Here is a 16,005-nt window from a genome sequence, read left to right as displayed (position 1 = left end):
CACAGTCTTGCAGTGACTACTCATTTAATTACAGAACTGCTTCTGAGTTCTCAGATATTTGCTGTCCAACACCCTAATTTTCAGAATCAAAATTGTTAGTTTTCTGGAATTTACTTAAAGTGACACAAATTAAATGGCTTATTCAACATAAATTTATTATCTCAGACTTTTAGAAGCAAGAAGTACAAGACTGAAATATGGAAATGCGAACCCTGGTGATTTTCTTGAGGGTTATGAAAATACTCTCTTTCAACTGCCTCTGGTGGCTTGTTGGGAATCAGTAGGGTTTCATACTCTAAACCTATCATTTCACACTGAGCATGTAAACTACAGGATATAGTAAGCTGGGTATGGTGATGTTTCATTATTTTGTGTAAAAGGATGTATAGTCATATAGTCTCAAAAGTTTATTTTGAAGTATATGTGACTAAATTCTGATCTGCTGTATCCTTTCAGCATAATGTGGATTGTGCTTCAATCTAGCTTTATCTGTTTGATTTTAATGTGTCCACAACAACAGTATAATCTTCTTAATAGATTATAGTTCATTATATCTAGACTTCCTTTGTACGTCCGGGATTTAAGTACTTGTACATGTGCCTTTTCATTAGTTTTAATATTCTCCTTGTTTCTCTTATTTCTCCTGATACGGATTCCCTCCAGTCCTTTCCGGTAACACCATCCATTCAATTTAAACAAATGCCATTGGACAAGTATTAAATGTCTATTAGATACACAGATCTTTTTTTTTCTTCATTTTCAAGAATTCAGTTTTTGATTGGGTGACAGGCACAAAAATATATGTGTAACACTACTTACAGTCTCCAAAATAGGAGCATGCATAGTGAAATTACAAATTCAGGCAAGTCAGAATTTCTTCCTTCACATTCAGAGAAAGTTACGTGGTGAAGTTGGAAATAGAAGGTGAGTGGGAGTTTGTCTGGGAGATGAACACATTCTGAGCCCTGGAACAGTCAAGAGAGAAGGTATTGTGGCATCTGAACAAGTGGAAATTTAGTGAGTGGCAGGGGGTTGTCAATGTAGAAGAAAAGCAGAACTGAAATTGGAAACTACTTCAAGTTATCTAAAAGCGTCATAGAAAGGTAATCTATTACTCAGGGAAATGAGTACAGTGACAGTTGAATGCACTGTGTTCAAAAGGACGGTTCAGTTTCAACTCTGACATTCAGAGAGGTTGAAATCTATCAGGCCAATCTGTACAAAATATAACTGAATGCATTGAAAATTAATAATTTGTTAGACTCACTAGATAATTGAGGACATGGAACACCGTGTGTTGAAATCTGGAAAGCTAGGCACATCCAGTGGAACACATAGAAAATGCTTCCTTGAGACTGAGGCTGCTGAAGCCACACACAGGATGAGTCCACTGCTAAAACATGAAGTCAAATTGCAGAATCTGAGCCTCAGTGTCAGATGATGGAGGGAGAAGAAGTGGGCAAATGGGAATTGAGAGGAACCCATGTTTTCATGATGCTTCTCCCAGGAAATGTCCACAGGATTTCATTAGCAGAAGATGGCAGAGCAAAACTCTAGTAGATTCGAACAAAGAAAGGAAGAATAGTCATTGTGACAACCATTCAGAGCAGTCACTATAATAAATGGATGCTCCCTGGGGTAAAGCTCTGTACCCAAAGGTAATCGCTGTGGATACTCTATCTCTCCAGCCCCACCTCACTGTCTTTTGTTGTCCAATGGAGGAGAGTGAATATGGTCAACTGGGCTCATGTCTACATGAAAATAGACAGTAAATCTTACAACCAGTCTAGTGAACAGGAAACAACAGAAGAAAAATACACCATTTGTGAGCATGAGCAAACCGTGAAGCCAACCTCACTAACAGACTGAGATAAAATGGTAAGATTGTAGACCATGTGCTTTCTGACATCTAACCAACATATCACCTTGATTCCACTATAATACCGATGGGTAATAGTTGAAAGATTTGCAAGACAGAGAGGCTCTGAAGGGGAGAACTTTGAAAATACCCAATTCTAGAGGTGACAAATAATGCTCTAGATTTGAAGTTTTGTGTACAAAGAGTTGAAGCCCACAGAAATTGCAATATGTGGCAAACATCAAGAAAAGCACAGCATCAAGAGACAAAGAAGTCATCATACTTGGATTCAAATGGAAAATGGACTTTGGAATCATCAAAACAATTATTTAAAACAATAATGATCAGTATGTTAAGACTCTAATGGAAAAACAAAAAAGACCCAACAACAAATATATACTCGAAGCAGAAACAGGAATTCTAAGAATCAGTCCAAAGAAAATGCTAAACATTAAAAGTCCTGTGACATAATTGAAAACTCATCTCTTTTGACTGAATATAGAGAAGAAAATAATTAGTGACCTGGAAGATAGGCCAACAGAAAGTTTGTAAATTGAAATGTAATGACAAAGAATGGTGGAAAATAGAACAGAAAACTTCAGCAAATGTGGGCGTGTATCAAAAGCTGTAATGTATATCCAACTGGAAGAGAAAAGAGAACAGAAGTTATGACTTAAAATTTTCTGAAATTAATGATATTTATCAAACCACAAATAGAATAGTACGTGCAATAACAAATAAAATAAATGCTAAAGAACAAATTTATTTTTGAAAATTGTATAATTACCACTGTAACTCTGGATAAGCAAACAGAGGTACAAAACGTAGCATGGATTGTTCTCTGTGAATTTCTGGCCATCATCAGTAGATTACTCTTGATTTTTTGATCACATGCCTGCTCATTTTAAATGTTAATTTTTCCAGTTATTAAAAGAAATGTAAGGCCCCTACAAACATCTCATGATGGTTAATTTTATGTGTTAATTTGGCTGAGCTCTGCATGCAGATATTTAATTAATCATCAATTTACATGTCAACATGAATATATATTTTATCTCAGGTTAACATTTAAATCAGTAGAATTAGTAAATCAGATTAGTCCAATTTGTTGAGATCCATCAATGAAGAAAGATTATATATTCCAAAGAAGAGAGAAAACTGTCTCCAGATAGCTTTACAATTTCAAGTGTGAGTTCTTAAGCCTGCAGCCTTTCACCCCTGAAGATTTACGACTTCAGATTTGCCAGTTCTCTCCCTCCCATTGAAATGTAATGACAAAGAATGGTGGAAAATAGAACAGAAAACTTCAGGAAATGTTCTCATGATGCTTCTCCCAGGAAATGTCAGCAGGATTTCATTAGCAGAAGATGACAGAGCAAAACTCTAGTAGATTTGAAGAAAGAAAGGAAGAATAGTCATTATGAAAACCATTCAGAGCAGTCACTATAATGAATGGATACTCCCTGGGGTAAAGCTTTCTCTCTTTCTCTCTGTCTCTTTCTCTCTTTCTTTCTCTCTCCCTCTTCACCTCTCTTCTTTTCCTCTCCCTCTCCCTGTATTTTTCTACATACACAGACACACACACACACACACACACACACATTTATCTTACATGTTCTGCTGGTGCTCTAGAGGAAGAACTCTGTCTTATAGACTCATCATATATCTAAATATTTTCATACAGATATCTTTGATGCCCCAAAGTACATTATTTGCATCCAAATTATATGAATGTCATTTCCACTAAATCTACTTCTCGGTATACTTCCTGTTAGGATCAGTTTTCAATATTATTGTATATATAGTGACCCAAATAAATATATAGTGTCAGAAATGAATCAAATGGCTTGAAATATCACTTTTCCCTGAGATTTTACTGATTTAGGCAAAATAAATATATCTGTATTTATTGTATGATATTTATAAATTATCAAAATATTATCAGATTATATAACATATTATAAATATTTTTCTTTTCTATTACTGTGTTTTAGACATCTTATGTTGAAAACTGATTCTTTATGTGCCATTGATTTGCACAAAGAGTTTCATGCTTTTTAAAAAATTCTTATTATATGCTTTTAATTCTTATTACAGATTCTTATTCACAAAGCCCCTCCAGGTCCTCCCTGGGACCAAAGTTCAAGGAGAAGTACTGACCTGGAATGTCCTGGTTTTATGTAAGAGTAAAATGGAAAAATTTAAACCAGATGTTTTCACATCAACTTCTGCTCATAAAGTACCCATGCCACATTCACGTACCCACCCCCATTTCTTCAGCAAAAATACATAACATATCCAAGCTTTTGCAAGCTTCACTTGAATTTGAGAAGAAAATGGATATACAGCTTTTTCACATAGAAAAGGAACAGAAAGCTGAAAAGAATAAGAAGAAGAGGGTTATTAGACAAAAAGAATGAATTATGATGTACTATATGTGTGTGCACCAGCTCCCCAAAATAAACATAGTCATTATGTACGGCATATATGTACTAAACAAAAATTTAAAATAAAAATTATTTCACATATAATATATACTTTACTAAATAATGAGTTGGATGTGTACAGCATAATAATGTACTTATGAGAATTGTTAAGAGCTTATTTGAAATAAACAGCAATGTATAAATTGATATATAATATTCTTGAGAAAAGGAATACAATAGCAGATTTTAGCAGATATTTATGGGGGAAGGGGCAGAAACAAGAAATACACTGAAGGTGTTAGTTTCCTAAAGTGGTTATAACAAATTACAATAGACATAATGACTAATACAAAATAAAAGTTTTACCTTATGCTTCTAAAAATCCAGCCCACAAATTATCACAGGTGGAAACAAAGCTACTGTCAGCGTGGCCCTTCCTTGGGAAGACCTAGGAGAACCGTTTCCTTCTGGTTTCTAATGTCTGCTGCCACTGTTTAGCCTGCAGCTGATTAATGCAACCATGAAGGCCAAATCTTCCTATGTAGGTCACATTCTCCTCTGTGTGGCAAAATTTTTTTCTCAACCTTATAAAGACACATGGGAATGCATTTAGGACTCAATTATGCCTGCAAAGAAATTCCCTTTCTTTCTTTTCTTTTGCCAGACGAAATATTATTCAGTATATCAGGAATAAAGATGGGAATGTGTTTTTGGTGCCATTTTTCAGCCTACTACATTTAATTCATCACCTTTTTCGTCCCCCGGGTGGGTCCATGGCTAATTCTCTAGCCACACAAATCACCAAATTTTTATGATTCTTTATCCACAAATGTAGGAAAAAACTGAGCAATTTTCATATAACTTGTCCTTTAAACTACATGGGTGTATAGTTTGGGGGATACTGCAAGGGTTGACAATATAATACAAGACACATATTTTATAAGATTATTTCTAATAATCACACAAGGAATCACATCCAAGAGAGTGCTGGAAATTTATCCACACACTAAGGACCAAAGAATGCAAGTGAGGGCCAAGATCCCATGATAATGTCCTGCGTGACTACATCTGAAGACCTACAGCAACTAAAAATGCCTCCCACAAATGAACTGGGGGCCTAGAGCCCACAACAAAGTCTCATGCTGGTCTCGTGCACTGGGAGGGCCCAAAGGTCAGTGGTGGAATACATAAAGTCTGTACCAGCGGGATGAAGGAGCTGAGCCATCAGGCAGAGGGATCCGCACTGGAGCCAGGAAGCGATACTCAAAGTAAGAACCAGAGCTCCTCCAAAAAGTGGCACAGCCATCCTCAGTGATAGTGAGGTCTCAAGCTCCTCCAATGATCAGGATAGCCGAGTTCACATCAGGAAAGCCAATGTGACAAGCTTCTCAAAGAGACTGAGCAGTGCACCGGCGTTTGGAGCCGGGTAGTGATGCTCAAAGTGAGGACCAGAGCTCCCCCAAAGTGAACTGAAGCTATTCTCAGTGCCAAAGGGTCCCTCAGAGGATGAAAACAGCCAAGTTCCTCAGGAAAGCCAGCATGACAAGTTCCTCCAAAAGAACCAATAGCTCCTTACAGCTTCTACCAGCTCCCAACAGCCTCCTTCTTCTTCTCCAGTTCTGCCCCTTATGCTGCTGGAAACAATCCTCAGGTGGGCCTCCCACACCAAGCACCATGCTTATTAAGTTCAGCTGGGTGTTATAAGTTCACCACTAGTTGGCAATCCACTGCAATGGGGGACTATTTCTGAAACCCAAATTCAGATGTTTAGAATTGAGGATCTTATTTTCCAAGCATTTCTCATGAGTCCGATCTATGTCCATTCAACTATGGTGGCCATTTTCAGAGCTGACTGCTGGACCTTTTCCATTACAGATAATCAATTCCGAAAGAAGAGCTAATTTTTTAACTGTAAATATTCTGAAAACCATCCATCAAATTAACACTGAATGTGATAGTCTAGAGAAAAAGTATCGCTGCATTCATTTAATCTTTAAAATAACTTCAGCATTTGATTTTGGAAAATTTTATACTTTTCGGAAACTTTACTGAAGTCAACTCAAAATGAAAGCTCTTACTGATAAGTTCAGTAACACTGCTTCTGATCAGTCACATCTCATATACTCACCTTTTGTTCCTAAAAGTTAGTAAGATGATGAGCTGACCGACTCAGCTCTTCCTGAGAGGTAAAGTGTTTTGATTTGTGTCAGGAACAGACAAGTGCTTGAACAATGAATTGCTCTGTTAAGTATTGCAAAAGGGCTGATTCATCAATGTATGGTGGCCTGCATATTGATTTATATCAAGGAGACATGTCAGGATACTGAAGTCCTGGGAAACCAAGCTGCATGGAAGCCTGCCTTCGAGTGGTTAATGCCACGGTACATTACATTTCACAGAGAAAACCCTACTTTAAACTTTTACCACGTCTTCTTCTTTGCTGGTAGACAAATCCCTTTGTAGTTCAGAGACAGTTTGGCCAGGTTTTCTTAAAAATAATAGTGCTATGCCTTTGTATATTGTTTTCAGGAAAATTTATTCATGTTATCTTTTTTATTTTCACAATAACCTTCTGAGATGAAAAGAGAGGTATTTGCATTAAAGATGAAGAAAACTAAAACAAATATTAAAAAACCATCCCATGGCACAGTTTTAGAAGTAAATTTGCTAAAAAAAAATTCTATACGAAATGGGATGATGTTGACATTTCCTTTTAAGAATGCACACTGTGGAGAAAAGAGTGAGCAAAGGTGATACAGAAATGTGTTTCGGAGATTATGATCAAGAGGAAAAGGGAAAGAAAGGCAAACCCTCTTCCCCAGGGAAGACTGAAAGGCTCTACAACTGTAAATCCCTTTTTCCTGTCTTGTAACCTTGTTTCAAGTCAGGTTTTATTCAGGCAGAACATACATTTAGTAAAACAAAGAGAAAAACTTCTTATGATGAATACTATTTCATTTATATTGCAGTGAAGTGCGTTCACATATCATGAAAAGTGCCCCTATAATTAAAGTGTATGAGGGGCAATCAAAATATATGGTGAGTGCTTAAATTTTAAAATATCTTGTACAGTAAAAACATATTTTCATTAATCTCTCTCAAAATAATCCCCCCTCACAATGAACACCCTTTTCCTTATGTTCCTACCGCTTTCCAAAGCAGTGCCGAAATTCCTTTTTCATGTGTGCCTGTGTGAGGTGTGATCAAAATATGTTGGATCAAAAACAACAAAACAAACAAACAAAAATATGTTGAATGTGCCGAGTGTCATCCAACAGAAAGACCAGTTTATAAAAACTTCAGTGTGTCCTCATTCAAATTATCCACTGAATCTGGTACCATTCAACTTCTGACCCTTAAATTCAAAATAACCATGAAGCTTAGTTTTGAACTAATTCAGGGCATAGAGGCAGCCATGAGAGCTTAATTAAAAACACCCAATAAGTGAGAACTTCTAAAAGGGATGCAGAGAGTGAAAAGAAGGTTGGAATAAGTGTGTGTGAAGGAAAGAGGAGTGGTTTTTTTAAATGGCAATTGTCTTTTATTGTGATAATCATAATAATAATGTAGTAATAATGCCCATTGTGTATTTCAGTCACACTGCACATAATACTATATTGTTCACATAAGGTAAATGTCATACAGTGAATCTATAATTTTCCATCTCGTATATATGAAAAGTCTGTAAGTACTGAATAGCTCTCCGCAGTTCTCATCCCACTTTGCGTTTGCGTGTGTTTGATGGCTCGGGCCCCCTCACATGGTTGTCGTCCTTATTTGCGGTTGCTGCTTTCTTCACTACTGTCACCTGTAATTTACTTTTCTCTGGTAGCATTAAATGGGGCAATCCCAGAAATAAATTGTAAGTTTAAATTTTGCTTCAGAGGAGGATGAATAAATCGTGTGCCGTCCTGCTTCACGCTATTAGGCCCTGAATCTTGCTTTTCCCCTGCATCTCTGTGCTTTATTCACTATTGGACTGTTACCCATTTAGCCGGAGTTGCAGTGGTCAGAACCTCACCGCACGATCTCAGTACTGCGTTCAACAACCCTCATGTGAGGCGGCTGACCTCATGCGTGGTCACCCTGGCCGCACTGTCCAGCTCCACCGTGCTCCACCACACCACATAGGCTGTTGGATCTTCTCACCTCATCACAAGCAGAAGAGTAAGCAGAAATTATTTTGACAGACTGAGTTCACGTTCACACAGCTTTCATGACGGTGTATAGCTAAAATTGCGCTCCTTTTGTATTAGTCATTACTTTTCCTAATTTATAAATTAAATTTTATCATACATATTAATGCACAGGGAAAATACTCTACGATCGGATTTGACCCTATTTGTGCATTCAAGAATACACTGGGTGTCTTGCATGCTGCCCTCTATAACTAAAAAGGCGAAATTATACAACATTTGTCTTGTGACTGGCAAGTTTCACATAGCATAATGTCTATGTTTCTTCCATGCTGCATATGACAGGAGTCCTTGCTCTTTTAAAGCTGAGTATTGCTTTGTATATATGAACAACATTTTCTTTATCTATTAATCTATTGAAAGATGTTTAATTTACTCCTGTACTTTACATCTTGTGAATAACACAGTAATGACATAAGGATGAAAATATTTCTTTGAGATACTGACTTCAATACTTTTGGAAAATACCCAGAAGAGACATCACTAGATCACATAGTAGCTCTATCTCTTATCATGGGGAAACTCGTTATTTTTTCTGTAGTGACTGCAGCATTGTACATTACAACCAACAGTGTACAAAGGTTCTAGATTTTTAGTTATGAACATTTATTATTATTCTTGTTTGTTTATGATAATGGTCTTCCTAACTGGTATGAGATAGTATCTCATTATACTTTAGATTTGTACTTTGCTCAGGATTAAAAACCTTTTAAAAACTGTTCATTTGTTGTCTATGGATAAATACCAGTTCAAATCTTTTGCCCATTATTTTTTATTTTAAAGAGAGAAAAAGATAAAAATGATACAGAACTTCAAAAAAGGTTATAGGAATCTAGCAATGGTTATTATATTGTATATTGTTATCTTCAAAGTAGTTGCTCAGATTACAAAATATAGGCATGCAAAATTGATCAGACAATATAAGCAAAAACTGTTCCTCTGAATTAACTAATAGAAAGTAGTATTATAATATCTTAGTTATCATATATATATGATAGTGATATATATATTATAGTTATATATATATATAAATATATATATATAAAGAAAAAAAGGGCAAATTTAAAATTTTTTGCCTGATTATAAGTTATTTCACTTGTGGTTTTGCTACAGTTTTATGAGGTTTTTTAAAATATATTTTTCACATTAACCTTTCATGAGAGAAGTGAATGGAAAGTATCTTTCTCCTTAGGTGTGTTACCTTTTCACTTTGTTGATTGTTTGCGTTGCTGAGATGAACCTATTTTGCTCGCTATAGCCACATGTGCCTGATTTTAGTTTTCTTGCTTGTGGATTCATAACTAAGAAATCATTGCCAGAACTAATATCATGAAACTCCTGTTCTTATGTTTACAGTTTCAGGCTATACACTTTTCTTTTTTCTTTTATCTTTCTTTTTCTTTTTTTTTTTTTTTTTTTTGGTACCAGGGATTGAACTCAGGACTTGTGCTTGCCAAGCAGGCTCTTGTGCCACTGAGCTATATTCCCCACCTTATACTTTTCTCCTTATTCTACCTTGAGGTTTTATATATCATATAAGACAAGATCCAATTTCATTGTTTTGCTTATATCGTTTTTCTAACACCATTTGTTTGAAAATATGCTTTCTTAATAGAGGGTTCTCAGAAGCTGTATCAAAGATAAATCAGGTTTACCATTTGGGTCTCTCAGGTTTCCATGGTATATACAGTGTCTGCCTTATTGCCAATATCATGTTGTTATTTTTTTAGCTATATTATTGGTTTTGAAATGATGAAATGAGATTCTTTAGCACTCTCTTCTCTCTCAAGATTATTTTTGGAGTCTTTTCTACTTCTATACAAATTTTTCAATATTTTTGTACTCTGTGACACATCCCACTAGTATTTTTAAAGAAGTTACATTGAAATTGCAAATCATTTATGGCTGCAATAACTGACAAGTACAGAAAGGTGGTGGTGCTGTGGTACCGTGGTGAGCAGAAGGAATCCTTTCTATTGAAAGTGATCACATGGAATCATCATTATGAGGTGAATCAGATATAAGGCTCTGGAAGTTCCTGCTTCAACAACAAATGTTTCATCTTTCAGATATAAAAAGTCTGTTCATAGCATATGAATTTTTTTATTGATCTTTCTCATTTAAAGAACGTTCAGTAAGACATTTTAAATGAAAATTCTATGTAAATACAGAAAAATTCAGAGACACACTATGAGAAATTTTTTCCGGGAAAGGTTTATTTTTACAAGCTTGATACTAGTTTATCTTCCAAATAAAATATGAAGGTATAAAAGACAAATATCATCAAAACTAAGGGTCCAAAATACAAGAATTGTTCAACACGTTGTTCACTAGCGAAGTGCAAATTAAATGAACATTGAAATATTATTTTATTCGGGAAAGAATGACAATTAAATAAAATACATGCTGATGACTCTGGGGTGGGGGAAAGGACTGAGAATGTAAACTTGTAAAATCACTATGGAAATTGGTTTGGAGATTTCTCAAAAATCTAAAACGAGGAATTCATTCAATATAGCTATTCCCTTTCTAGACAACTTTCCACAAGAGTTAAAGACAGCATATTACAGTGATACATTCATGCCCATGTTTATACCAGAACAGCTTATCATAGCTAAATCTTGGAAGTGACATACATACCCATCAGCAGATGAATGGATAAAAATGTGGTATTTTTACACAAAGTAATGCTACTCTGTCACAAAGAAAGATAAACTTGAGCTATTTTGGGTAAATGGATAGACCTTAAGAGTGTAATGCTAAGTAAAAATAAACCAGATACACAAGTTTAAATATTGCATAGTTTCTCCTATATCAGAAACTAAAAGTATAAGAAAAAGTAAGATTAAAGATAGGTAACAGAAACAAGGGGACAGACCTTTTGCATTAAGGAAGGCGTGCAAGAGAGACATGTGAGGAAAAGGAAGGGGGAGACAATGAAAAATAATTAAAATGTGTTGTATACATGTACCACCAAGAGGAATGCAGTCATTATATACTGCCAAATGTGCTAATAAAATTTTAAAATACAGGAAAAACAAGCAAAACCCGCATAAGCTTATATTTGCTAAATAAATTTCACCCAAGCTAAACATGATATAAAAATGTAATATCTTGATGATATAATACCTTGATGATTGCCAGAATTTTTCTGGAAAATTTCAAAATAACAATGAACACACGTATATTGACACAGTTGTACAATTAACACACATTTGTACAATTAGTTACACAGATAAGATGTATTTTATTAATAATATCTACTCTTAGATTTTTCTTTCTGGACCCTCAATTTTCCTTTTTCAGGTGAATTAAAAACAAAAGAAACATTCTGCTGGGAATATAACTCAGTCACAGCACCTGCCTAGCAAGCACAAGGTCCTGAGTTTGATTCCTGGTAACAAAAATAAATAATAATAATAATAAACCTTTCTTACACAGCATAAAATTTGTCATTTGCAGATATGCAATAGTGGAGGCATTCTTGCTCAATAAATTTATACTCTGCTTCATAGGTAAGAACACTGAATTACATCTTTGCTAGTGGACTACAAAGGATAAATTATAAATTCCTCCATAATTCATAGATAAAAATTATTATTTCTTTCTGTTAACCCATACTTGTACCAATTCTTAGGCTGAAAATTTCTGTAGCTCTCAAGAATATGAACTTGGATTCCTGACACTTATGCAGGTACCATTACAAGCATCATTCTCTTTCCAGCATTTCAAGTCAATCTAAGGCATCTTTCTTTTTCTTAAATTGTATACTAATTATCGCTAGGTAGAATGTGGACATCAGTGAAGACTTTGTGCTTCAAGGACAGCTCCTTGCTTTTCTGCTAATCCCACATGTGTATACTGAGCACTATTTATGTGGTAAGAAGTATTGTACATAATTGGATCACATCAATAAACAAAGAAGTACGAATCTTTGCTTTCATAGAAAATACATTCTAGCACAGCTTCACCAAAGCAATTTAAATTTGTACTTATTTGCTATCAGAAGAGCCTAATTTTACCATAGCTCTTCGCAGAGTTGAAGAGGACAGGAATATAGCTTAGCAAAAACTAAAATAAATATGTCAGAGCACTAAAAGAGGCCAATGATTTAAGAATTGTTCTAAATACGACCTCTTTTAATTCTCACAGCAATTGTATCTCTCAGTAAGGAGATTGGTACTCAGGGTGATTGCACAGCTTGTATTTGATGTAACTGAGTTAGAGCTCCTGTTTTGCTATTTAAATCTAGTTCCTCAGATAGAAATACATGCTGTGATTGTTTGCAGCATAATTATTTCTTTAGAATACAAACAAGCACCTAAATGATACTGATCTACTTTTGTACACTCTCTTAAAATAAACAATTTTATACCTTTTCTACGGGACAAACCAAAAAGCATGTAAATGTTCCAGTGCTCTGTTCTCCAAAATAAGATTTTACTGTTCGGTTCTGAATTATCCTTCTTACTTCCTCTTGCTCAAATCGCTACCTCTCAGTTCTCTCTCACTGAAATTTCTCTGGAGGTCTCTTTCTACCAATGCCCTGACTTGCTCTCTCAGAAGGTCTGCATGCTTCATGTTTTATATCTTCACATAAAATTACTCAGTCTGAGTGCTGTTTACAACATCTATATGTCTGTTTGTCCTACTCGTTACCACATGTGCACGATTAAATTTGATTTCTTAGCCATTTTCTCTATTGACCTGTAGACACTTTGATGGAACATACAGTGCAACCTGCAGTCACTTGCATGAACCCAGACACATAATGGGAGCTCAAAGCTCTAGGAATGGAAGAAAATCAACAGCTCAGATAAACAACGGGTGAGAAGTTACTCTTTGAGCTGGGTAAATGTGGGAAGGTATTCAAATGTAGTTGTGAACAAAGCTTTGAAAAAAAGGCACATAGAAAGAAATCTAACCGAGCAGAACAGGGAATGAGGATGGACCTCACAGCACCAGTTGCAAGATTGGGCAGCAGAGGGCAGAGGGACCCATGAGAGAATAGAAGAATGATGTGTCCAGAATGCACAACTGCGCCAGACTGCAGCAATGTAGGAAGTGGACTTCGAATCTGCTGGGCACACCAGCACTGCAGAAGTACTGTGAACCTCTTCCCGAGTAATCACAGCACGGAGCCACATTAAGCATCACAGAAAAATGGGGAGCCACTCTGAAAAATTTTTGTCTGAGTTTACTGCTTTGGGAATGAACATCCCTACAGTGTCTTGTCTCTATGTACCAGAAACCAAAACAGTGCACTGAAACCACAGATGCTAGACTGGAAAGCTCTGTCAGCTCTGGAGGAGGACATCACTAAGAGCCATGTGGCATGTCAGGAAAGAAAGGTGGATTTCTATGTAGGACCCCCAAATTGCAAAAGAAGTTATAGCAGCTCTGGGGAGAATGAGCATCCGTATGTAGTTATATGCAGTAGATAAGTTCCAGGCTATCACAGAGAGGGTACAGGAGAAGTTTCGAGGGGTATCTCTTCTGCGTTGGTATGGAGGGTTGTAACTCTCATAGCACCCAGCTCCAAGCAGAAATCCTAAAAGACAGCTACTGGTATCATATCTTCCCATGGAGTACACAGAGGAAAAGACACCAGACTAAAACGCTGAGAGTGTTAATTTTGATTTTTGTCCTAGCTGATAGTAATTGTCATGACAGTTGGTTATACAAACTATAGTCTGTGGTTCTCAGGTCAGAAATAAAAAGGAGGAAAAAGCCATGAATAGGATGTAATCTATGCTCTTTCTACAGGATGTATAGTCAAAGAGATCATGGAAATAAGACCTATTCTCCAAAAGTTGAAAAATTTCATTTTGTCCACACAATTACTTTGGCAGAAATGAAAGTCTTCGTTAAAACATGATTATCTTTTCAAAAGATATCAACTTATTTAAAAATATATATCTATATCTCAATTTTGTTTCTTTTTATCTATATCATTTTTCTTTGTTCTTTCTGTTTTCCCTATACCTCAGTTTTCCTTTTGATATTTATTTCAAATCAATTTTAATATTAAATTCAAATCAATTTTTAATAAAAGTGCCTATGGTAGAACCTCAGAGAGCTCTCAAGTGAATTGCTAATGTTGCATTTCAAGGCCTTAGAAAAACTAATCCCAAATCAACAGAAAAAAAGAAATAATAAATAATAATAAATATTAGAGCAGAAATAAGGGAAATGAGCTTTTTCTTTAAGGAGAAAAAACAATAAAATTATACAAAATTTCATAAAAAGATGATGGGAAATTAACAATTTTTTTTTTATATTGCATGTTGTTAACTTCAAAGTAGTTGCTCAGAGTCCCAGGTACAAGCAGGCAAAACTGATCAGACAATATAAGCACTAACAGTCTCTTTCAATGAGCTCATAGAATTTAGTGGTACAATTACCTCAGCTGTCTTGTTTGTATATACATTTCTTGTTTCCTCTTCCTGCTTTTCTCTTTTCCTTCAACCCAGTTGTTCTTTCCTTTTGAGCAGTTTCTTTCCCTTTCAATAGAAGAGCTTTTAAAAAGTATCGATAAAAGAGAGACTTAGTGATTTGTAAGAAAGCAAAGTTGAAAAACTCATAACCAAATTCATCAAAAGCAAAATAAGAGAAAGCCAAATAAGCAAGATATGTAACCTGGAGATCTTCAGGGAATATTTTCAAAAATGATATATCACAAAATTGGAAAATCTAGAGGAACAGCAAAATTTCTAGACACATATGACCTTCCAAAATTGAACAAAGATTTAAGAAATAAATTGCACAATGACAAGCAATGAGATGTAAGCATCAATTAGACAGATGAATAAATGTCTTCCAGTGAAGAAAAGCCCAATAATAGGCAGGTTCCCTGCAGAATTTTATCAAACTTGAAAAGAAAAATTAGTATTTAACATCTTCAAACTATCCCCAAACACATTCTAAAAAGCCAGAAATACTCCACTCTCACAATCTGATAAGGACACAGCAATGAAACTGTAGACCAATATAATTCATAGACAGATGCAAAAACCTTCAAAAACATTGTGAATTGAATTTAAAATAGCACATTGAAAAGATTATGCAAATTTCTTAAATTGATTTTATTCCAGGGATGGAGTTTGGCACAATATACACAAATTAATAAGTATAATATATCTCATAGATAGAATCAACTATCAAAATCACCTAATTACCTCATTAGATACAGAAAAAGCCTTTGGTAAAATTCTGCACTCTACTAATAAAGGCCCTGAAGAAACTAGGCATAGAAAGAGCATACCTAGTCATGATAAGGTGATATATGACAAATCTTTCACTAATATCATATTAGAATGGGAAATAAAGCTCAAATCATTTCCTCTAAAATAAGAAATTAGACAAGGGTGCCCATATTCACCACTCTTGAGTATAGTACCAGAAATTTTATTTTATTTTATTTTATTTTAATTTATATTTTTTTTAATTTTAAGGATAAAAGGAGGGAAACATTAACAGACATACAACATTTTACAACATATCACAAGCACAATACAGACAATAC

Source organism: Chinchilla lanigera, unplaced genomic scaffold (assembly GCF_000276665.1).
Source record: "Chinchilla lanigera isolate Chin_1 unplaced genomic scaffold, ChiLan1.0 scaffold00025, whole genome shotgun sequence".
NCBI classification, from domain to species: Eukaryota; Metazoa; Chordata; class Mammalia; order Rodentia; family Chinchillidae; genus Chinchilla; species Chinchilla lanigera.
The sequence above is the reverse complement of the archived record's forward strand: the minus strand, read 5'-3'. Positions refer to the sequence as shown.